Below are 23684 nucleotides of genomic sequence, written 5' to 3'. Positions count from 1 at the left end.
ACTGTCGGGACGGTCCTCTAACCTGCCTTACTGTTGTTTAATATTTGGGGAAGAAATTAGAGGAGTGTCTAGTTTGAAGCAAATTGCCTCTCATATCATCTTGAAATAAGGCAAAAATCAAGTTTGCAGCATCTTTCAATGGAGAGGCTCAGGGATGGAGGGACAGTGGCAGCAATGCCACGTGCTCGTTTAGCCAGCTTACAACTGCAGTCATTACCATCAGCTGGCACTCAGAGCGGTGTAACAGCCGGGCCGCCACTCTGGGGCCGCTGCCTGAGATTTAAATATTTATTGATGATAACTGGGTGACAGATAGGCGTGAGCTGAGCCAGAAAGAAATTCCATCTGCCTGTGCAAGCGAAGGTACATCGTGGCGGGACCCGCTTAGGCCCATCCTCAGGCCCTGGAGTTGTAGGACAAAAGCCCTCTGAAGAATGTGATGGTAGAGAAGTTAAGTCATAACTATTTTTCTGGTTAGAAAGATAAGTCCTTTTACATCGTGCACTTTGTCTATTTGTTTTATCAGATTATCAAGGAAGAGAAGTTGGAATTCCATCCGTTGCTTCCTCGTATTCTGCATCATCCTTCTGTTTCCAAATAACCAAGCACCGCTGTGCCCCAAGTGTTTGGTTGGTCTACAGATAATTAAGATTTAGAATCTAAGGTCTGCCATGCTCATGTGACACATAGATCAATGATGGAATGGAACAAAGGACTCAAAATTAAGCCTACACAGCTACAGCCACCACATTTTTTTTGGTAACAGTGTCAAAAACATACAATGAATAGAAAAGCCTCTTCAACAAATTGTGCCTGAGATTCCTGGAAACCACATGTAGAAGAATGAAACTAAATCCATATCTCTCACCTTACACAAAAAAATAGTTCAATGGATAGAAGACTTTAATGTAAGATTTGGAACTCCAAAACTGTTAAAGGAAAATAGAGACAGCACACTTCAGCATATAGGCCCAGGCAAGGATTATCTGAACAGTAATCTAGAAGCACTGAAAATAGTCCCATGACTACTAGGATTATATGACATTAAAAACCCTCAATACAACCTCTCCTGGGCATATACCCAAAAGATGCTCCATCATACCACAAGGATACTTGCTCAACTATGTTCATAGTAGCTCTATTCAGAATAGCCAGAAACTGGAAACAACCCAGATAGCCCTCAACTGAAGACTGGATAAAGAAAATGTTGTACATTTACACAATGGAAGACTGCTGAGCTATTTTTAAAAACCAGATATCTTGAAGTTTGCAGGAAAATGGATTGAACCAGAAAAAGCATCCAGAGTGAGGTAACTCAAACCCAAAAAGACATGCATGGTATGTACTCACTTATAAGTAGATATTATCCATAAAGTACTGGATAACCATGCCACAATCCATAGACCTAAAGAATCTAAGTTACAAGGAGGGTCCAAGGGAGAATCCTTGAACCTCACACAGAAAAGGAAATGAGATAGGCATTGGATGCTGATGTAGGGAGGGAACTGGTTAGGAGAGGGGATGGGGAGGGAACAGGGGTGAGGATCAGGAGAAGGGGGAGCTGGGGAGAGAGGGCCTGGGGAAGAACAGAGATCGGAGATGGGGATATCCCTCAGAGACCAGGGATAAGGGAGACATCAGGAAGCTTATGGTGGTCAGCCTAGCTGAGACTCCCAGCACTGTAGTATATGGAGCCTGAAGTGGCCACTTCCTGTATCCAGACAGGGCTTCCAGTGGAGGGATAAGGGTACCAACCTACCCAAAAAACATTTGACCCAAAGCTAGTCCTGCCCATAAGATGTACAGCAACAAAGATGGAGCAAAGCTTGAGGGAATGGCCCACTAAAGCCTGGCCCTCCTGGAGACCCGTCCCATGGGAGAGAACCAATCCCTGGCACTATTGGTGTTACTCTGCCCTTCTCATAGACAAGAGCCTGGCATAACTCCTCTGAGAGGCTTCACCCAGCAGCTCATGGAAACAGATGCAGAGAGCCACAGCCAAACATTAGACAGAGCTAGGGAGTCCTTTGGAAGAGCTGGGGAAGAATTGAGGAAGCTGGAGGGGTCAAGGACACCACAAGAAGACCTACAGCATCAACTAACCTGAGCCCCTGGGGTCTCACAGAGACTGAGCTACCAACCAAAGAGCATGCATGGACTGGACCTAAGGCCCTGAACATATGTAGCAGATGTGCAGCTTGGTCTTCATGTGGGTCCCCCAACAACTAGAGTGGGGACCCTCTCTGATTCTGAGGCCTTCCTTTGGGTCCTCTTTCCCTAACTGAGCTGCCTTGTCTGGCCTCAGTGGGAGAGGATGCTCCTAGTTCTGCAGGGTGCCAGGGTTGGAACCCATGGGGAACCTCCCTGCTCTCTGAGGAGGAGAGGGGAGAATGGGGGATGGGGCTACAATCAGGATGCAAAGTGAATAAATAGGTTTTTTTTTTAAGAGGTCAAAACAAAACAAAAAGAATGGGTGTCTTTCACTTCATGGTTCGGGGGTACAAGCCACCATAGCAGGGGAGTCCTGGCAGCAGGAGGCGCTTGGTCCCACCATCAACAGTCAGGAAGCAGGGAGGTAGATGCTCTTACTTCTACTCCCTTCACCAGCATGGGTTCGCAGCCCACAGTGTGCTGATCTCACATCCTGGGAGGTCTTCCTTCTTTGGTTAAACCACCCTGAAAACACTCTGACAGGGTGTTTTCATGGAAATTCCAAGTCCAGCTGTTGTTAAATTCCTTCCCAATGGCAAACTAAGGCACAGTTCTGCCCACATTCATTCTGGGGAACCGGTGAGTTTACTGAACTTCCTCACAGAGCACAGTTGAAGGGTTAACTACAGGAATGTGGTGGTACCCCCCCCACACACAAAAGGCCACATTATAAAGCCTTTACCCAACAGGGATGAGTGTGTCCCCTTAGCTCCACAGCCCCCATCCCCTGACCTATTATACTCCAACCTTTCCCAGAGGCCACATGCAATTAAGACAGAGTTGCATACAATAGGTAGTAGGAAGCAGGAGTTATGGATACTCCAATGAGGGTCTTGTGACCCTCCTGATTCTTCCATGAGCAGATGTAAACAGTTGGCAAAAAAGTGCAGCTGTAATCCTCAAGATGGTGGTTCCTTGGAACAGAGGGAAGTTACAATGCCAACCAAGCTGACAATAAAGGGGCATTGCCCATTTTTTATGTAGTAATAATTGTCCACAGTGCATGGCTATCTTGTCCATGATAACTGAGGAAAGTTAGAGATTAAAAAATGGTTATAAATGTTGCAATAAATGTAATAAAGGCTGGTGTGCTAGATAGCATTTTGTCAACTTGACACAAGCTGGGGTTTCCTGAGAGGAGGGAGCCTCAACTGAGAAAATGCCTCCATAAGATCTGTCTGTAGGCAAGCCTGTGGGACATTTTCTTAGTGATTGGTGGGGGAGAGCCCAGCCCACTGTGGGTGTTGCCACCCCTGAGCTGGTGGTCCTGGGTTCTGTAAGTAAGAAAGCAGACTGAGCAAGTCACGGGAAGCAAGCCAGAAAGCAATACTCCTCATGGCTTCTGTATCAGCTCTTGCCTCCTGAGTTCTTGTCCTGACTTCCTTTGATGATGAACTGTGATGTGGAAGTGTAAGCAAAATACCCCCCCCATCCCCGTGTTGCTTTGGTCATGGTGTTTGATCACAGCAGTGGTAACCCTGACTAAGGCAGCTGGCTAACGTTCTAAATGCTTTTGAAAGGTCATCACATCTGAGCCTCAGGTTGTAGGAGAGAGAACCAAGGTACCACAAGCTCAAGCTCTTCCTCTAGGTCTCCTAGGCATTCAGTGGCAGTGTGACAGGAACAGACGGTGCAGAGGACCCTCCATCTTGCATTCATGATGAAGCCGTTCTAGGTAGAGAATCTCATCTCCTTGATGGAGAATCTCATGGAAAACTACCTAGCTCTGTTCTAGAAACCAAAGGTCAGCATGTCCTAGCTGACTTAGCTTCCGTTGAAACTATTTGTTTGTATGGAACCCCACACACTGCTAATGGCTTCTCTTAGCTTCTGTTAAAACTGCTTGCTTGCTTCCAATCGCTTAATTTTGTGGAAACCCCCTGCAACTGCTGAGCAAGATGCCAGGAGGTGGTTTCTGCCAACAAACAAACAAACAAACAACACACACACACACACACACACACACACACACACACAAAACCTCACTATGCCACTATGTTCTAGACACTTGAGCCTACACCTAGGTCCCTGAACACTTGGGTGTGGTCCCAACCTGACTGGGATAAAGACTTTCAGTTGGCCATACACTGTGTCTGAATGACCATCTCTGGTGATCTTCCTGTGACAGCAGATCAGAACTGAAGTCAGACTTTTATATTGAAGTTTGTGCTCTCAGCCTCCTTGTTATGACTTTCACATACAGTCAGTATTTTAAAATCTTAGTAGGTAGAAAAGGGCCCATGGGTAAATGCAATTGGTCCATAGTTTAAAAGACTGTACTAGGAGCTGTATGTTCATTCAGATACACTGTTTCACTCCCATCCACGATCACACTCAGTATCTCTCTAGCAATAAACAACTAACCCTTGAGCAAGTAAAGATGGACCAAAACAAAATTGGGCGGTGTCTAATCCATAGGTTGTGATTTGATGTTTACTGAATGGGTGAATGGCAAACCATCCCCAACAGGAAGTGGCCATTAACAACATCCCTCTCACCACCAGGTTCATTATCTCAACCATGTCAGCCCTTTAACACAAGATACACTTGGCAGATTCCATATCTTGAACCTCATTAGAGCAGTGCCTTCTTCTGGATCCAAGGATGGCATGGGTTAGAATGTTAGGAAAGTGACCAGGTAGAAGCAAAAGGTAGGGGAGACCCCACAAATGGAGCTCTCCCTGGTCCCAGAGTGGCTATCACAGTGTTAGAAGACCCACAGAATTGAAGACACAGCTTAGCACCTCTTATTTCAATACAGACCCAAAAGAAAGATTCTATTTAATTCTATATCCATATTCTTGTCAGGTAGGACCCAGTAGCTTACACAAACCCCAAGATGTCACAATATACTCTGCAAAACAAAGCAAATCTCTTTACAGATGAAAAACACATTCAATGTAATTCTCTGCATGCTTTAGATGTGCAGCCATTGACAGCTACTCAAGGAGGAACTAATGGACCTCGCTGGGTTCTCCTTCCCGAATTCTCAGATATGTTTCCAATCAAATGGAATGGAATTTATTAGAGTAAGCCCATTTCTAACTCCATGCATTTGTTTTGTTTTGCTTTGCTTTGCTTTGCTTTGTTTTTGGTTGTTTTTTTTTTTTTCTTTTTCTTTCACATGACAACATGAGCTACAACTTACAATTTTTAAAGATCATACAGAATGGTCATGGAAGGACTGGGCCATGAATGTGATAGGGCATCAGTCCTGCGGAAGTGGAGGCTTCGGGATAGCAGCAGCTTTCCAGGGTAGTTGGCACATTAGTCCCTTTGTTGTCACTCTGCCAAAAAACAAACAAACAAACAAAACACACACACACACACACACACACACACACACACACACACACACACACTTGAAGCTAGATGCTTTATAAGGAAAAGACAAATGTTTGTGTAGCTCATGTTTTCAGAGACTGACAGAGAGTTTCATGGTTTCGGAGATTTCAGAGAGTACTGGTAAGGCCACACAATATTATGGCAGATGGCATCATGGTGGGAATGTGTGTAAAAATGAGATACTGTCATGAGGTGGGAAGCCAGAGATCCTAAAAGGGGGCTGATGCTATGGCTCAAGGCCTTGTGGGACTGACTCAGTGCTGGCCCAAGACCCTCATCACTCATTTCTCTGGCATTAACCCCTCCTTTTAAAGGCACTAGCACCTCCCGCATTGCCACACTGGAGTGGGAGCATCAAGGGACATACTGTAAAGCAAAGCTGTTAGAATCCTACACGGGCCTGTCAGTCAACCATGTCATGTGACACACCCCCTGCCCTGTCTCCTTAGCTTGTAGAGAAAGCATCAGGCAGCATGGTTGGTGAGTGGTTTGTGGACACACTAGTATTGAGAATTGGGAACTCAGGGGAATGGAGAACTCATGGGGACCATATCTGAACTCATAAGCCCTAAAGCAAGTATGTAAGTCACAAAAGTCACTGCCTTGCTACCAGGGTCCTTCAAGGCATTCCCTGTTCCAGAGGAGCAAGGTGACCCCACAGAGGGCCTACGGCTTTTGACTCCTAGAGATCTTTGGTTAAGAAGTGATGGAAGAAACTTTTCTGTTTAAGCCCTGAGCAGACTTGTGTCTCCCAAGAAGCCACCTTCATGATTCTGAAGTTCTCTGGGCTAGGACACAGAGGCTGTTGTAGAAGTGGGTGCCTGTTATCAGCATTGTATACAATTCTGCAGGCCCATTATAGAAACTAACTTGTCACTTTCTTCCAGGGAGCAGCTAGTTCGAAGTATCAAATGGCTTTGTGGAGACTCGAGCACTGGTGTTGGTGACACCCCCAAATGCTTTTTGTAAAACCAGACATCTCTACATAGTCTTTAACAGCATCATGATCTGGACAACGGCTTCCACATTTCTAGCCATGGTCACAGCTCTTCACTGTTCTGTAAGTATCTGGATCTGTAGAAGGGCTTGGGGAGCACTTCCCAGAGAAGCAGGATGAGAGGAAAGATCAAAAGGATGGAAGACCTGTGCCACCCCCATCACTCTACTTTCTCCGTTGAATGTACAGAGCTGATGTCTTCCACTAGAGGAGAGGTCAGACTCTTAAATTGTTCGAAAATCACTCTTCCAGAAGGTGCTTGAGAGTTGGAAAAATTTTCTTGTATTTAGTGTGCCCTAAGACAGAGAAACAGCTCATGTACAGGCATGGCTTGAGTGTCCTTTGTGAAGGAATTTCCCTTCTAGGTACTCACCCTTAGAAACCCATCAGCACCCCAGCTCTGTCGGGTGCCTTGACAGCCTAACAGGTCCCTTTCTCATTAACCTACCTGAAAAAGAAAAGAAATACTGGAAATAAGTCAGGGAGGAAAAAAGAACACACAAGCTAGAAAAACCATCAAAATTGGGACACCACAAAAAAAAAAAAAAATGTGTTTTTCCTCCTTGCTTTCTGGGACTTACCCAGCCTCCTCCAAAGGCATGACCTGGCACAGCTATTAAAAGTGTGCTCAGAGTGGAGCGAAGCTGGAGCCAGGGGGCTGAAGGAGATGCTGTGTCTGCATTTAGAAGGCCTGCGGGGACCATCAACTCATAGTCCTGCTGTCTACCAAGACAGAGAAACCAGACCCAGGCTGAGAAATCTGTAGTTAATTCTAGATGCAGCTCCACTGACAGAACAGCAGTCAGACACCCTGGCACCAAAGATATGACCAAGAGAATGCCGAGGACACTTCTCTGTTTACAAGTCTGTGGTCCCCAAAGAACCCTTTAATAAAAAGTCTTCGATTCCAGATGCATCTGTCTGCTTTAACCTTGGTCGTCCCTAGAATTAGAGATGTGGCTTTCTTGTGTTCATCTATTATGCAAAGAAGTAGTATCCAGGATAGAGGAAGGCAATGCTCCTTCCAAACAAATCCAGACTACAAAACCTTAAAGGATCCTTTTAATTCTCGAAGTCCCTGCATGGGGACCATTCTGTCCACGAGGCTCCCAAATCTACTTCATTTTTAGAGACAAGGCAAAGGTAAGGAGCCAACAACTCAGAGAGGGATTGGCATTAGAGTTGGCAGTAGATGGAGAACAAGACCCCAGGTTTGGGCTGAGAGAAGGGGGGAGGACTTAAGACTCAGTTGCCTCTGAGAACCTCTCCCACATAGAAACTGAGGTTTAAATCTCAAGCATCCTGGGACATTGCCCTGTTCATCTCCAGCTCTTCCAGTAGGTTCCTCTCCGATGGGGCTCCTCTGGAGACCGTGCAGAGGTAGTGGCTTCAGGAGATGCTCCAAGCTCTGTTCAGAGGGTCTCATTTCCACAGAGCTCCTCTGACCTCTGAGCTGATGGCCTGCGATTTTCAGGTGGACTATGTGCTGTGGGTCACTTGCTCTGATCAAAGACTTTTTTCCATCTTGCTTCTGATCATCATTTTCATTTTTCTCTGATCATTAAAGACTTCTTCCAACTAAGTCTAAGAGACCCCAAAGTCATGAATTAATATTTCTTCCCCAAATAAAGCCACTTTGATCCAATTGCAAAGGTGTGGAGTGCAGACTCCAGAGCTTGCTTACAGATGGTGTTTCTCCATGTTTTCACCTATAATATCTGCAAAACTTAGGGACATTTTCTAAACTCCAAAGGCACGTCCTGGGTTTTTATGATTCATGAGCTCATAAAAATCTTAGGTTATGTCATTGCTGTCCACAAGCCAATTGAAAGGGATCCCAAATATATGCCTCTAGTAACCCCATGGCTTTTCACAATGAGACATCTCCACAGCCAGGGTCCAGTAGATGGCCAACTGACTAGCTAAGAAAGGGGCAGTGTCACTGGATTGTCCCACACTTAGTGTTCCCCTAATCCAGTAGGCTCAAAGTTGACATTTTCACTTCTGTCTGTTCACAAAAATACTCAGCTTCCTGGAACTCATCTGTAAAGGATCTTGCAGGAGCTTGGCAGTCACATCAGAACAAAGGGACTCGTTCAAAGTGATTAGAATAAAACGTTAAAGCCATAACTTTCTAATACCACCAATTCACAGCAGGGATTTGAGGTCCTGATTTGAGGGGGACGGAGTCACCATTTAGCATATTAGGACAGAAAAGCACAAGGCTTGGCCAAAGTAATTTGGAGTTTCTCACTACAATGTCATGCAGGCATGCCTCCGAAGGCACAAAGAAGAAAAGTGAGGCTACCAAACCAGCACTGGATAAGTGAGGAATGAAATGTGGTAGCCAGCATCATCATGATTTTCTGCTGCTGGATTCTCCATTCTACTCAAACTTGCCATAAAGATGCTGATAATAAAGCCCCATGCAGAGCTCATCCTCGCCCATGTCAGAGCTACTGCGCTCTGCTTCTTAGACAGCTTGATCCAGGAACAAGTCATCTTCTCTGAAAGCTAAAAGGTATAGGACCGAAGTCTTGAGTAGAATTCAGACAAAACTTCACTCTGAACATTAAAGCCCATGCTGGTGACTCCCCACTCTGGATTCCTTAAAAACATAGGGAAGCCAATGCTTTAGGACATAAAATGACATGGCAGTGAAAGAAAAGGAAAAGGAGGAGTCAGGAAAGGTAATGCAGTTTGATGCGTCGTTCTGGCTGTTATTTCCCAACAAGTCTCAAGGAGATGCAGCTATTTCATGATGAATACACTGGCTCAGTGACACAAGTCATCTCTGGCCAGTCTGTACAGAGGAAAAAGCTATCATCAGACCAGAAAGAGAGTTAGTTTATTTACCCATCTTCAGTATTGTTGGCCAATTTCTGAGATGCATCAAATGTCCCATTGCCCTAGAAAAGCGAGCATCCCACACCCTGTGGCAAGATGCTCATTCCTGTCCAGAAGGTAGCAGGAGCAAAAGCAGCTTCACAACAGAGCCTTGACAGAATCAGGCTTCATTGCCCAGACAGTGCAAGCCTTGAATCTTGGAAACTGATAAGGACAAGAAAATAACCGTACCTGAGATGTATCAGATAAAATGACAGGGTTCTTGGCAAAAAGAACATTTTCCCTCAGTCCCAGATGGCTTTGTCAACATAGTTGTCTTCAGCTTTTAACCCATCACTGGGATGGACAGAAACTAAAGATTAAGAAGGAAAAGCTCCTTATCCACATGCCTTTCTCTCTGTACGTGACTGAAGTTTGTTTTCCTGTTGCTATGATAAACTCCAACTTAGGGACAAAAGGTTTACTTCAGCTTCCAATTCCAAGCAACAGCCCATGACCAAGGGACATTGAGACAGGAACCTCGAGCATAAACCATGGTCTTTGCCATCAGATGATCATCTGTCAGCTCAGACTACTGGATACAGCCTGAGGCTGGATCACGAGGCAAGGAAAGATGAAAAAGGAGCCACTGTAAACCACTGTCCATCCTTGCCTTCAACAGGAATCCCAGGAGAACAGGACAAACAAAGGGCAAGCCTCACAATTCAGAGAAAGCAAGCAATACAAGGTAAAGAAAGCCAAGTGCATCCAGATGTTATGTTCCATGTGTAACACAGTAATGATGACTGGTCAGTTGTTTAGGGCCCAGGTACATATCCAATGAAATACAGTTGCTATTCCAGGATTCCATGTTCAAAGCCTGTTGTGGTTAGAATAGGAATGGCTCCAATAGGCCCATTGGGATTAGCACTGTTAAGAGTTGTGGCCTTGCTGGTGTAGGTGTGGTCTTGAAGGAAGTGTGTCACTGGGGCAGGTATTAAGATTTTATAAGCTCAAGTCTGGCCAGTTTGTCTCAGTCTCCTTCTGCTGCCTTAGGATCCATATGAAGAACTTCTCCTTCCACATGTCTGCCTGCATGCCACCAAGATGACAATGAACTAAACTTCTAAATTATAAGCCAGCCCTAATTAAATGTTTTGCTTTATAAGAGTTGCTTTGAGCGGGGCATAGTGGTGCACGCCTTTAATCCCAGCATTCAGGGAGGCAGAGGCAGGTGGACCGTTGTGAGTTTGAGGCCAGCCTCAAATCTAGGTCTACAAATCGAGTCCAAGATAGCCAAGACTACACAGAGAAACCCTGTCTCAAAAACCAAAAAAGAAAAAGAAAAGTAGTATTAAAAAATGTTATGGGGAGTAACCACAACATGAGACACTGTATTAAAGGGTCACAGCATTAAGGAGGCTGATAACCACTGGAGTAAAGGATCATGGGAATATTCACCAACCAATAACATCTGTAAATTTTCAGGATAGCATTGAAATTATCTGAGGTACATGCATAAATGATGAATTATATTTTGTTTCTTATTAATTTCCCTTATTAACCAAATTGTGATTTTGACAATTATGATTTCCTCAATTTTCCTTCAATGTCCTTCTGATTAAGGCTCCGACAATAGTTATTGAATGCCTTACTAATCTCTTCTAATCTGAGACAGCTCCCAGACTTTTTGTCTTTTATATCCCTGACATTTTTTGTGTGAATATAATATAATTAGATCATTTATCTCTTCCCTTTCTTCCCTCCAAGCCCTCCCATATGCCCGCTTTCAAACTCATGACCTCTTTTTACATTTGTGGCTATATGCATTTATGTATAGGTGTACATGCTCCTGAATACAGCCTGCTCAGTCTGTATAATGGTGCTAGTCTGTGTGCTTTCAGGGCTGACCATGTGGTATTGTGTAACCAACTGGTGTGCTCTTCCCCCGGGAAAGCTGTTTCTCCCACCCTCCACAATTGTTCCTTAGTTGTGTAGGGCTGAGACCTCATGAGCTTTTTTTCATCTGCTTCAGCATGTCCGCCATCGTTCAGCTCATGTCTGAGCAGTTGTGCTGTTGAAACATTGTGGGTATAACTTCTGGTATTGCTGGGAGAAACAATCTGACAGCAAAGCCAGTGATCCTCTAACATCTACAATCTTTCTGCTGCCTCTTCCTTAATCTTCCCTGAGCCTTAAGTGTGGGAGTGTTTGGTAGATGTATCCATTGGAGCTGTGTTCCACAACTCTGCCTCTGATTGGTTGTGGATATGCCAGTGATTTTTTTTTTTTTTTTAATGTCTAGGTTAACTGTTTTTCAGACTCTTCTTTGATTTGGGACTTTTATGATCATTTCTTCTTGATTAGATTCAGATTTGGCATTTTGGGGCAGAAATCCTAGGCAGGAAATGTTGTGTCCTACATCCATACCAGAGGTCTGGATAATTGAGCCACCACTAGAGCAAAGTCTGGTCACTTAAGTAAAGGGTATCTGCCAGATTTCACTACCACAAAAGAGCACCTTTCCTTGTGTAATTAGGAAGTTATCTACAAGACAATACTTTAAGAATGAATATTCTCTTCTGAACAACCTTTTCCTCAGTGACTTTAGCATTATTAAAAATTCTTGCCTAAATTATTACGATGATTAAAATGGTGCTTTGCAATTCTACCATTACCTTGAATTTTTTAACTCCCATTCTTCTACAAAGGGGTGGGGAGGGTGCTTTCCAGGGGCTGAAGAGATGGCTCAGTGGCTAAGAGTACCAACTTCTCTTGCAGAGGACCAGAGTTCAGTTCCCAGCACAAGGTGGTTCACAATAGCCTGGAATTGTGAAAATCTATAATTCCAGGGGATCTAGTAACCTATTCTAGTTTCTGTGAACACTGCATGCAAGTGGTACACAAAAATCTATGCAGGTGAAATTGGTGTAAGTATAGACCGACAGATTTGTTTGTTTGGCCAAGAGAACTTCTTTAAGCAAATCCTATACCCTTCAGTTTTGAGCCCAGTTTATGGTATTTACAATGAAAGAAAGAGCTTGAAGAAATAAACAGGAAGAAAGAAGGACCATGAAGGACTTACAACAAAAAGAGCTATGAAAATGACAACCCAACAGACGAATCTTCCTCAGCCAGAGCTATGAGGACAGGCCCGGCCATGATCCACACATGTGGAGTGTCTGCTAGTGAGCTTAAAAATGCTATTTGCTTAGCAAATAGCCAAGAAGGCTATGGGAAGGTGAGACTTGCACTGAGTGGGAGGCAGCACAGCTGCTGGCTCCTCGGGAAGAACAGATTTATTTCCGTTACAGTCCATCACTGAAGGGAGCCAGGATAGGAAACAGGATAGAGGAACCATAGAAACACTGCTTGCTGGTTCACTCAGGCTCATGCCCAGTTCTTTTCCTTATACAGCCCAGGACCACAGGCTCAGAAAAGAGTACTATCCCCAGTGGGCTTTCCCTCTCCTTCTCCTTTGATAGTCCCCCACAGACATGCCTTCAGGACTATCTGATTTAGGCAATTTCTCCAATGTGGCTATCCTTGTTAGGATTTACCAGTGCTACGAAGAAACACTATGACCAAAAACTAGTTGGAAAGGAAAGGGTTTATTTGGCTTACATGTCTACAGGGAGGAAACACAGGCTTAACTTTCACATCATAGCCCATCATTGAAAAAGTCAGGACAGGAACTCAAGCAGGATTGGAGGCTGGAGGCAGGAGCTAATACAGAGGCCCCGGAGGGTGCTGCTTACTGGTTAGCTTTCCACAGTTTGGTCAACCTTCTTTTTGATAGCGTCCAGAACCACCAGCCTAAGGCTGGCACCACCCACAAAGGGCTGAGCCCTTCTCCACAGATCACTAATTAAAAAATGTTAACATCACCAGGACCAGTGGCACATGCCTATAATCCCAACACTTGAGAGGCAGAGGCCATTTGAGGCCAACCTGGTCTACAAAGAGAGTCCAGAAGAGCCAGAGTACACAGAGAAACCCTGTCTTGAAAAACAAGCAAACAAACAAACAAAAACAAAAATGCCCAACAACCAGATCTTATAGGAGGGGAGGCGGTAATTTTCTCAATTGAGGTTCCCTTCTTTCCGATGACTATAGCTTTTTGTCAAGCTGACATAAAACTAGAGGTGTTTCTCTCAGGTGTCAAATTGACAGTTAAACCTACCTAGGACAGTTGCTTTGGGGAGCAGAGGTTTTCAGGGGGCCACTATGCAAGTCTACCTCTGCCCTCTGCTAGCCCTGAGGCAAGAAAGGCAACCAAGAGGAAACTGAGCTCTACAGTTCATGGATTTCATAAACAAAACAAAACTTAAAAAAGCCACTCTTCCCTTGGGCAGAACAACCTGTCATGAATAGATGTCAGTGGACCCCCTCCATGTGATGTGGACATGTGCCACACACCTTTTATCCCAGCACTTGGGAGGCAGAAGGCAAATGGATCTCTGAGTTTGAGGCCAGCCTGGTCTACACTTCAAGTTCCAGGACAGCAAGAGCTACATAGAAAGAACCTATGTCAAACAACAAAGCAAAACAAAAGAGAAGTGTGGGCCTTGGGTGGTGAGCAGGTCATGAAAGTTGAGCCCTTATCAGTGGGATTAATACCCCTGTAAAAGGGGTGTTCTCGATCTTACATGTAAAGAGAAGTGGACCAGGACATCCATCTTCATGGATACAAGAAGCCAAAAAGAGGCTAGACCTAACCATAAACAAACCTAAATAAACCCACCCCAATCTCAGACTTCTCACATCCAAGACGGTAGAGAACACACTCCTGATTTGTATGTCTGTCTACAGAATGGTGTTGACAGCATACTAATAGACAGGGAATGTCCTGAGGCTGTAGTATCACAGAGGAATCCACCAAGACTTGGGTGGGGGCGGTTCCTTGCACACTGGGGAGCAGAGCAGTCCCCATGGTGTGGGCTTATTCATAGAACTTTGGGACTGGCTGCAGGAAACCCTTGATGAGTGGTGAAAACAGACTGTGGCCAACCACAAAAACAACTGAGGCAAGAGACAGCTAACTAGTGCAACCAAACAGCCTTAACCTGTAGGGGGACAGAGTACCCTGACACTACAATCAATCCTGAAGCAAAGGCGGGCAGGGGACTGCCATGCCTCAGAGCTAACTAGCCACAGACTGGTCAGTATCATGGGCCTGGAACATGGCCTGGCATTCTTTCCACCAGGCAGAACGGAAATGAGGACAGTTGTGGGATTCTAGAATAATGGAAGGAAAACAAATCACCATAGAAAGAAAAGTGGGGGTGACTAGTATAAAAATGTCCAAACAGGTCAGCCGCCAGAGACCCCCATGACAGTCACCACATGGAACTTTGCAAGACTGTTACAGGCTCAGATGGCCATGAAATGGAGTGAAGAGAGTGAGGCACCCCAGGGAAAATAGAAATGGCCACAGGCAGAGTCCCATGGGGGCTTCAAGTGGCAAGACTTCAGAGAATAAAGAAAAGGGCTGTCTGTTGAGCAAAAGTGACAGAAGATGTCTGTGATGAGGGAAGCCAGCCCTGATAACAAACCTCTGCTTATCTTCATTAAATCCCCAAGCATCAATTTCAAGAAAAATATACTTTCTGTGCAAGACCAAGTTTGCTTATATGCATTGTCTGTTACCTCCCCCTAGTGACTGAGTGTGTGAATGTGTAAGAGGACCTGGAAATTAGAGGTCCCCATGATGGCTATGGTGATGCTGATCATGGCTGCCATGGTGCGCTTTGGGGGGGGGCTCTTTTCACTTCTAAGGTATTGCAGGTCCTTTGGTATTGCTTTTGCAGGCACCCTCATGCATCCAGACAGCTCTGTAAACAGGACACTCTCCCATCCACTCATCTCTCTCAGGCACTGCTTCAGGCTAGGGCTTCTTCAGTCTTTTGATATCAAAAGCCAACATTATCATCAACAAACTTACGAGTGAAAACTGTGGGACCAGGTTAAACGGAAAAAAAAAATCCCAAACATTGGACTAGAATGACAGTTCAGTGATTACGGGAACTTTCTGCTTTACAGACGATCACCCGCACCAGGCTGCTCCACTCCCATGGGATCTGTGGTCTCTTGTGGCCTCAAAGGCCCATGGAATACACACATACACTCAGGCACTCGTGCACACTTGAGCACACACAAACAAACTTTTTTAAATTGCAAGCAAAACCTGATGTTTGTTTGCATGTGTATGTTGTGTACTTGGTACTTTTACTGTGTGCAGGTGTGTGCATGTGTGTACAAGCGCACACGTTGAGGCCAAAGGTACACATCAGATGTGTCTCTTCTTGATCACTCTCCACTTTGTATGTGTCTGTTATTTTATATGCATGGGTGTTTTGTTTGCTTGTGCACCTGCACCAAGTGAGTGCAGAGCATGGTATTCTGGCCATTGAAGACCAGAAAAGAACACTGAATTACAGACAGGTGTGAGCCACCAATGTGGTTGCTTAGAGTTGAACCCAGGTCCACTGGAAGAGAAGCCTCTGATCCAGTGCCAGCTCTACTGGTCCTCCACCTTCTCTTTTTTTCCTTTTTTCTTTCTTTCTCTTCCTTTCTTCCTTTCTTTCTTTCTTTTCTTTCCTTTTTTCCTTTCTTTTTCTTTCTTTCCCTTCCTTCTTCCCCTTCCTTCCTTCCTTCCTTCCTTCCTTCCTTCCTTCCTTCCATCCTTCTTTGCTTCCCTCCCTCCCTCCCTCCCTCCCTCCCTCCTTCCCTCCCTCCCTCCCTTCCTTCCTTCCTTTTTCCTGTATTTTTAAGAAAGGTCCTCTCATGAAATCTGCACCTTATCAGTTCCCCTTACCTGGTGCAGTGGTTTTAATGAGAATGGCCCCCTAGGCTCATCTATTTGAATACTTGGTCCCCTGTTGGCAGAAATGTTTAGAAAGGATTAGGCCTTGTTGAAGGTATGCCACTGGGGGCAGCCTTCTAGAGAGGTTAGCTTTCTCTCTGCCTTGCGCTTGACTAAGCTGTGAGCCTTCAGCTTGCCTGCCTGCTGCCATGTTCTCTACCATGATGCTCATGAACCCTCTAAAACAGTGGGACCAGAATTCAACACTTTCTTTTATAAGTTGCTCTGGTCATGGTGTCTTACCACAGCAACAGACAAACAATTAAGACGGAAGTTGGTACCAGAGAGTGGGCTATTGCCTTGACAGGCCTCATCGTACTGCTTTTGGGAGAAATGTGGAAGACTTAGAACTAAGACAGCAGTTGAATGCTGTAAGATTACAAAACTATATATAATGCTGAGAGCAATATGGACTATGGAGGCTAGCTCAGGAGTCTTCAGAGGGGAACAATATTAACAATTATGATAGAGACCATTATTGTGATATCTTGGCACAGAATTCAGCTGCTTTTTGCCCTTGTCCTAAGAATTTGCTGAATTTTAGCGTTTTGAATTGATGTCATTGGCGAAGAGACTTCAAGACAGCCTAATATTGACCATGTTGCATTATTATCACAATAGAAAAGTAACTAAGACAATTGGGTAGCCAATGAGACGCAAGGATCCACGTTTCTCTTTGCCCGCCTTATCTCTCAACACTGGCTACAGAAATGAACCAAGTTGCCTATAATTTTTTACATAGGGACTTGGGATTCAAACTCAGGTCCTCATGCCTGCATGACAGGTACTTTACCAACTGAGTTCTCTCCCCAGCCCTCCCATAATGTTTTAAGTAAGTTTATTATTTTTGTCTTGGACTACACTCATAGCTGTCTTCCGCCACAGCTGTCCACAGGTTGAACATGCTGCCCACAGTTATCAGTGAAAATGCAAGAAGGGAAACCAACCTGGGATTTGAACCCCTCTGGCACCCAGAGCATGGTATCTGTAAGCACATGGGTCTCCATCTCCATCCACATAAGGCCATGATTGCACATCATAGAGATGACTGTAAACAGCAACAGACTGAGTCACTTAATACTTGTACAAGTATTGTGTGAAGTAAGACCTTCCAGGTACAATGGTGGTAGTGGTGGTGGCGGCGGCTGCTGCTGCTGTGAATGGCACTGATCACTTTCTTGGAAGCCTGCTGGGAAGCAATTCTTTCCAGTTGGACTGAAAAACTTGCCACTAGAACTACGAGCGTCCCTCTATTGCTTTCCTGTTATTTTTGCCTTTTTGGCCTGGCTTCTGATGATGCATTTCTGATGATGGCATCCAAAGAAGGTGAAAGTCTGTGGATGACCTCTCCTGATGCTCTCTTGGATCCTAAAAGTCTGTTTGCTCATCTGGGGCACCCAGAGAGCTAGACACAAGCAGAAGAGCATTTTAACTAGATTGTGCTTAGAGCAGCAATGCTCACTTAAATAATGGTGAAAATATGGTGTTAAGCATGATGTGCTAGGCTCAGGGGTCCCAAGTAGCCCTGGCTCCTGAGGTGGGGTCTGCAGAACTTGTTGAGGTTTGGTTCTGTCTATCCTTGGGCTGGGCATACACATAAGAGCCATGGAAGGAAGTTTCAGAGCAACTGCAGGCTGAGGAGAAAATTGCCTGAGCATGGTGGGAAGTAATTCCTAGAGTCAGCCTCCAAAAATAGCTTCAGCACCTGGACTGAACAGATGTGTGAATGGAGCACAAACAAGTGGTTACTAAGCAAACACCTTTGACCTGGCCAGGAGAGTAGCCAGCAGCCCCTGAAATAGGTACTGGACTATCTCTGCTTAATGGAGACGTCGGGAGCTCTGTCCCTTCTGAAATAACAAAGCAGAAAGGGTGATGAGTAACCAGAGTCACTTCTGCACCCTCATGTTGCCTTACTGAGGAAAAGCTTTGACACCTTTGTGAAAAGGTTCATTTAGCAGCACACTAGAAAATCCTTAATTTAGTCTAGCACGGGAAAGCTGCTGCATGTGTGGCTGGGATGCCATTTACAGCTAAAAGGCAAACAGCAGACTGAGTCTGGGTCTCAGACGGACTCAAGTCCATCTAGACACCAACTCTAGACTGCAATTATGGCTGTGACCCCACTCAGAAACCTGAAGGGTTATTTAACTTGATGGAACCAGAACCTGGTGACAATAATACCATTCCTGCCAGGGAATGGAGGTGAGAGCACAGGTGCTAGTGCCCTACTGCCCAAACCTTGACTAGTCATGTAGTGGCTATGTGAACTTGGGGAAAGTCAGGAATCTCTCTTCAGCCTCTGGCTTTCATCTTTACAATGGGCTACAAAGAGAATCCATTTAGTGTTGACAGTAAAATGAAATGGTGTACCCGACACAATAGCTGAAACATAGCCATCATTCAATGAATGACTGCCATTTGACCAATGAATGCTGTACACTCTGAAATGGGATCATCTCTCCATAGGAATTGGGAACAGCTTTGATATCAGTTCTTTACCTTTATATCCTGCAGCTTCTGTCCTGTGCAACCCATTCCTCCCCTTTTCCTAACTCACCCCTGACTGAGAGAAGAAAAAGATCCAGACTGGTCACCAGTTACCAATGTGACCAATGGTACGTTGCAGGGGCTCTGATGAAGTCTGGTTCTGGCAAGCTTACACTCCATGTACAGGAGTGTGTATTCCTCTGTCCCACCAAAGCCTGGCCACTTTGACTTATCCTTTAGTTGAATCACTGGGCGTATAGTGCAAGGAATAAATGAGCTTCAAGTCCATATGTTCTGTAAATATGACCTACCTCTGCGTTTTGAAGGACATAGTGCTTGCCTGCTTTACCACATTGCTGATGTGTGTACAGTACTCTGCAGGACATTTATTACAGGTCTCTACAGAAACAGTTGAAATGTATGCATATATATATATACCCATATGTGAAAGTATAACACAATGTATGTATTATACATGCATATCTGCATGAACTGGCTGATTCATACAGCCATTGAAAGGCCAGAGAATTAGAAATTGGGTTTCCTGGGTTACTGAGCTAAAAAGTTTAAAACACATCAGGCCAGTTTCCTTGCTGCTTCTAGGCAGATCCAGCCAACTGCAGGGAAGAGCTGGCTTTGCTGCTCATTAAAGACACTGTTGCCAGAAAACCAGACCAGACAGCCCAACTTGTAGCTTTGCCCCCAAAATAGCAGACTACCCAAGGCCAGCCATTTCCCCCAACAAGAGAACAAAGGAAGCCAGAACCATTTCTGAAATGTAGCCTCCCCTTCTCTGTTTTAACCACTAGAAGCTTGCCAGGCTGGAATCACCCTGGTTTGGGTGCGCTGGGAGGGACCGGTTCCTATAAACCACCCATAATCTGGCGCTCAGTGCCCTCTGCTAGATTCCAATGCTTTGGTGTCTGTGAGAGTTCCAGCTCGAGCTGTGAATAAGATCCTCGAGTGTTTTGGAACGGACTTGACTCTTGGTGATTTTTTGGAGGTCTTGAAAATTGGGCTTAATACTATATTCACATCTGTATGAATTGGCTGATAAATCCTGAGTCCTGCAAAGTGAGGCAGCAAGCTAGAGATCCCGGAGGAACCAACTTTAAGAAGGCAGGACAACAGCCAGTGTCCTCATTTGTCAGCAGGCAGGAGGAATCCCTTCCTACCAGAGGAAGCTTTCAACTAAATGTGTGGAACCCATTTTCCCTAGTGCAGTGTTAGTGGAAGCAGTCACCAACTAACATGTGTACCCTACTTGGATACACCCTCAGCAACACCTGGAGCAGTATGTGGGTACCAAATGTTCTAGGCTCATGTGCAGCAGGCTTTCCTAATGAACTGCAACCTGTGAGTTTCCCCTGGCTCTCTCCCCTTCACCTCAGGACAGTGATAATGCCCTGTTCCTTCCGATTACCAGAGAGATTCCAGACTATGAGCTAAGAAGGCCCTTCTGCAATGCAGAAGCCTACGCTGAACTGTTTTCACTAACAGTAGACCAGGAAGAGTTGGTCAGTGGCCCCAATAACCCTGTAAATAGACTCTAGTGTCAGCAGAGTGGCCTCCCCTCTACCGTGTCACCTGCCTGGCCCTGCAGCTTCCTTGCTATCTTGTGGCTAATGGCCCTCCATCACAATTCTTGTTGTCCAGGTATTGAGCTTCATTAATTGTAGAAATGTGCTAGGCACAACCCTCTTGAGACTTCTACTGTGCCCCAGAATAGCATACAATTCTTCATATTAAAAATGAACAAACGTGATGCTTCTTTTCCTACCCCACGCCTCCAGGGACACATTGAAAACTATAATCAAAGTAGTATAAGCAGTTGGCACAAGCCCGACTAAAGGCAGGCTGCCTGAAATCCTGTTTCTCTTAAGCTTGTTGAGACTTCTAGTCTCACTGAATAAGAGTCTTTCTCTGCAGGGATGGAGAAGGATGTTTAACATCCTAAAGTTACTCCACTCAATTTCATCCAACTGGACTTTCCCTCTGTGTATTTCCACCCTCTTCTCTCCACAATCTCCACACTCCCCTACCATCCTGCCCTATGTGTGTGTGTGTGTGTGTGTGTGTGTGTGTGTGTGTGTGTGGTGGGAGAACTGTTAACACACACTGAAAACTTGCTGTGTTCTAGGCACATACCAAGCCTATCCCACACCCCTGGAGCATCTTTCTGAGGCTGAGAGCTGATGCTCACCCCTGATTAGTACCAGTGTGTACACCCCACATGTCGCCCAGGAGCAACTAGACGGAAAACAGAACTAGAAGGTCCTCCCTGGCAACATCCCTCCTATAAGTTTGGCTAACACAGCTTAAGTCAGTGCCAAGCTTCGGAGAAAGCTTTAGAAGACCCAGCTCCACCTTTCAGAAAACAATAAAAGGCATTCTTTGAGCTAACATGCAGCAAAATTGCCACCAAGGGGCCTGACATCTGGGAAGTAGGCAGGGATGATGCTCACTGGTCCGAACTTTCAAAACTGCACTGCAGTGGCTACTGCAGAGATGGAGGCTTTGACTGTGCAGATGATCAATCCGCCATGTAAGAACGTGTCACAACACTCAGTGTGTTACGCCCCAAGCTGTACCCATTCAGGGCCGAAAACGCAGAGGCCCTTTGGCAGGCTGGGCTCTGGACTTGTGAATACCACTAACTCACCTACGATTTCCAGATACTTCCCCAACATTTAAAAAGTCTAAGGCAGTGAATCTCAACCTTCCTAAAGCTACAACCCTCTAATACAGTCCCTCATATTGTGGTGAGGCCCACTCCCCCAACCACGAAATTATTTTATTACTACTTCATAACTGTAATTTTGCTGTTATGGATTGTAAAGATCTGATATGCAGGACAAGTGATATGCAGCCCCTGTGAAAGGGAAGTTCAACCTGAAGGGACAGAGATCCACAGGTTGAGAGCCATTAGTCTAACACATCAAATTGCACTTGATCTCACGCCTAGACTGTACCCATTTAGGCCAACTGTTTATTTACAATCACAGCAGAGGAAATGCATTCATTTTTATTATGGTACACCAACAGTCTTAACTTAAAACCCTGATGATCACCTTACAAACCAGCTCAGGTTCCACCTGAATGTTTTGGCCTTGAGCACTTTGGCCATGAAGGAACAGATGGAAGCTAACGTGATCCCATTAGACTGGTTGGGAGGTAATTGAAGTGGCAAAGACCACTCAAATACTTAAAATGAAAGACCATGGCTGCCATGAAGATGGTGGCAACAGAATCTTTTATTTTTATTTTTACTTAATTTTTTAATTTTTTATTTTTTGCCATTCTTTTATTTTCCAGTAGGAAATAAAGGACTCTGTGTTGGTCCAACTGTGCCTGGCTGCCAAGGTTCCCATGTCAGTTACCTAGGTTCCTTTACTAAGTACATGATGGTTGGTGCATTTTCTCCTACAGGCTGCGATACCTGGCATATGACAATGACCAGGCTCAGAGGAACAACAGTGAAAACCTGGCACAGTCAGTTCAACCATGGAGCTGGTTACTGATGTGGTCAGGGAAGTGGGTGTTGGAGCTTGAGGTAGAGAAAGATCCTCAAGGAAAAGAAGCAGAAATTACAGGACATTAATGGCATGGACTCTTGAGGCAGGCAAGCATGGGGAAAGCTTAGTGGTCACCACTTGCCTTAAGCTACAGACACAACCTTTCCTGACAATGTACCTAATGACCTAAGGCTCTACTGGAATGGAGCTCCATGTATGGCCCTCTCCAAACAGAAGGTAGCAGGCCACTCCAAGCTAGATCTCCCTAAAATCCCTTAGTAACTCCCCTCTTCCAGCTAAACAAAGCCTGAAACTAGGGGTGGTGAGCCCTGGTTTTGGGTGCATGCACAATTAGGCAAAATGAACTTGAAGAAAAAGCCTATTTGACATCTTTTGCCTATGCATAATGGGACATGTATATGATTTAAAAGCAGATGCACTACGGGAGATGTGCACAGTGAAACAAGACTCAGGTAATTCAAGCCTGTTAATAAAAACAGAATACTACCAACATTCAACAGAAAAAAAAAAATTAGGATACATTCAAATAAATGTTCATCCCCCAAGTGGATAAGCCAATTCTAATAGACAATATATTGGATGTAATACACTCAGAAATATAAAGAACTTTTGTTTACTACTCTGGCTCAAAGAAGCCAGACAAAAGTACCGGATACATGATTCCATTTATATAAAATTGAGAAAGTTCATAGTAAACTGAAGTGGCAGCGTATCAGAGATGCCTGGGAACAAAGAAGCAGAGAAGACACAGAAATCTTTCGGTTAATGGTTTTCTTCATTATTTTGTTTGTTTGTTTGATACAGGGTTTCTCTATGTAGCCCTAGCTGTCCTGTCCTAGCTTAGTAGACCAGGCTGACCTCAGAGTCAGGCTGAACTCATGAGATCTGCCTCGGGGATTAAAGGCATGTGGCACCACACCCAGAAGTTTTACATGACCTTAACTATAGTGGTTTCACACAGCAAAATGTATCCCACTGCATACATGTAATACAGACAACTGTTTAACAACAAACCATAAAGTCTCTCGATGCACTCGCGCACTCCCACTAAACTGACCAAAGTAATCTAAATCAAGTATGTGAACAAGGAAAACTCCTGTTTACTTTCTGTGGAACACAAAATAGCCACTACACAAACCACCTGATGGTACCTAATAGAACTGAGCATGTGCACAGTCTACAATTCAGAAGTTCCATTCCAGGGCAAAATGAGCTACACACACTGTGAAAGCATACCAAACATATCAATGGCATGTGCATAGTTATCTGGTTACATGACAACGTGGAATTAATGCTGTTTCCGTCTCAGGGCAGTGGCTGTATCTGAAAGGTAGACAGGGCCTGGTCACACAAGACAATTCACCTGAGTCAAGCAAACATGTTAATAACTCATAAATCAGAGAAAGCTATTTTG

The sequence above is a fragment of the Meriones unguiculatus genome, chromosome 4, assembly GCF_030254825.1.
Source record: "Meriones unguiculatus strain TT.TT164.6M chromosome 4, Bangor_MerUng_6.1, whole genome shotgun sequence".
NCBI lineage: Eukaryota > Metazoa > Chordata > Mammalia > Rodentia > Muridae > Meriones > Meriones unguiculatus.
The sequence above is the reverse complement of the archived record's forward strand: the minus strand, read 5'-3'. Positions refer to the sequence as shown.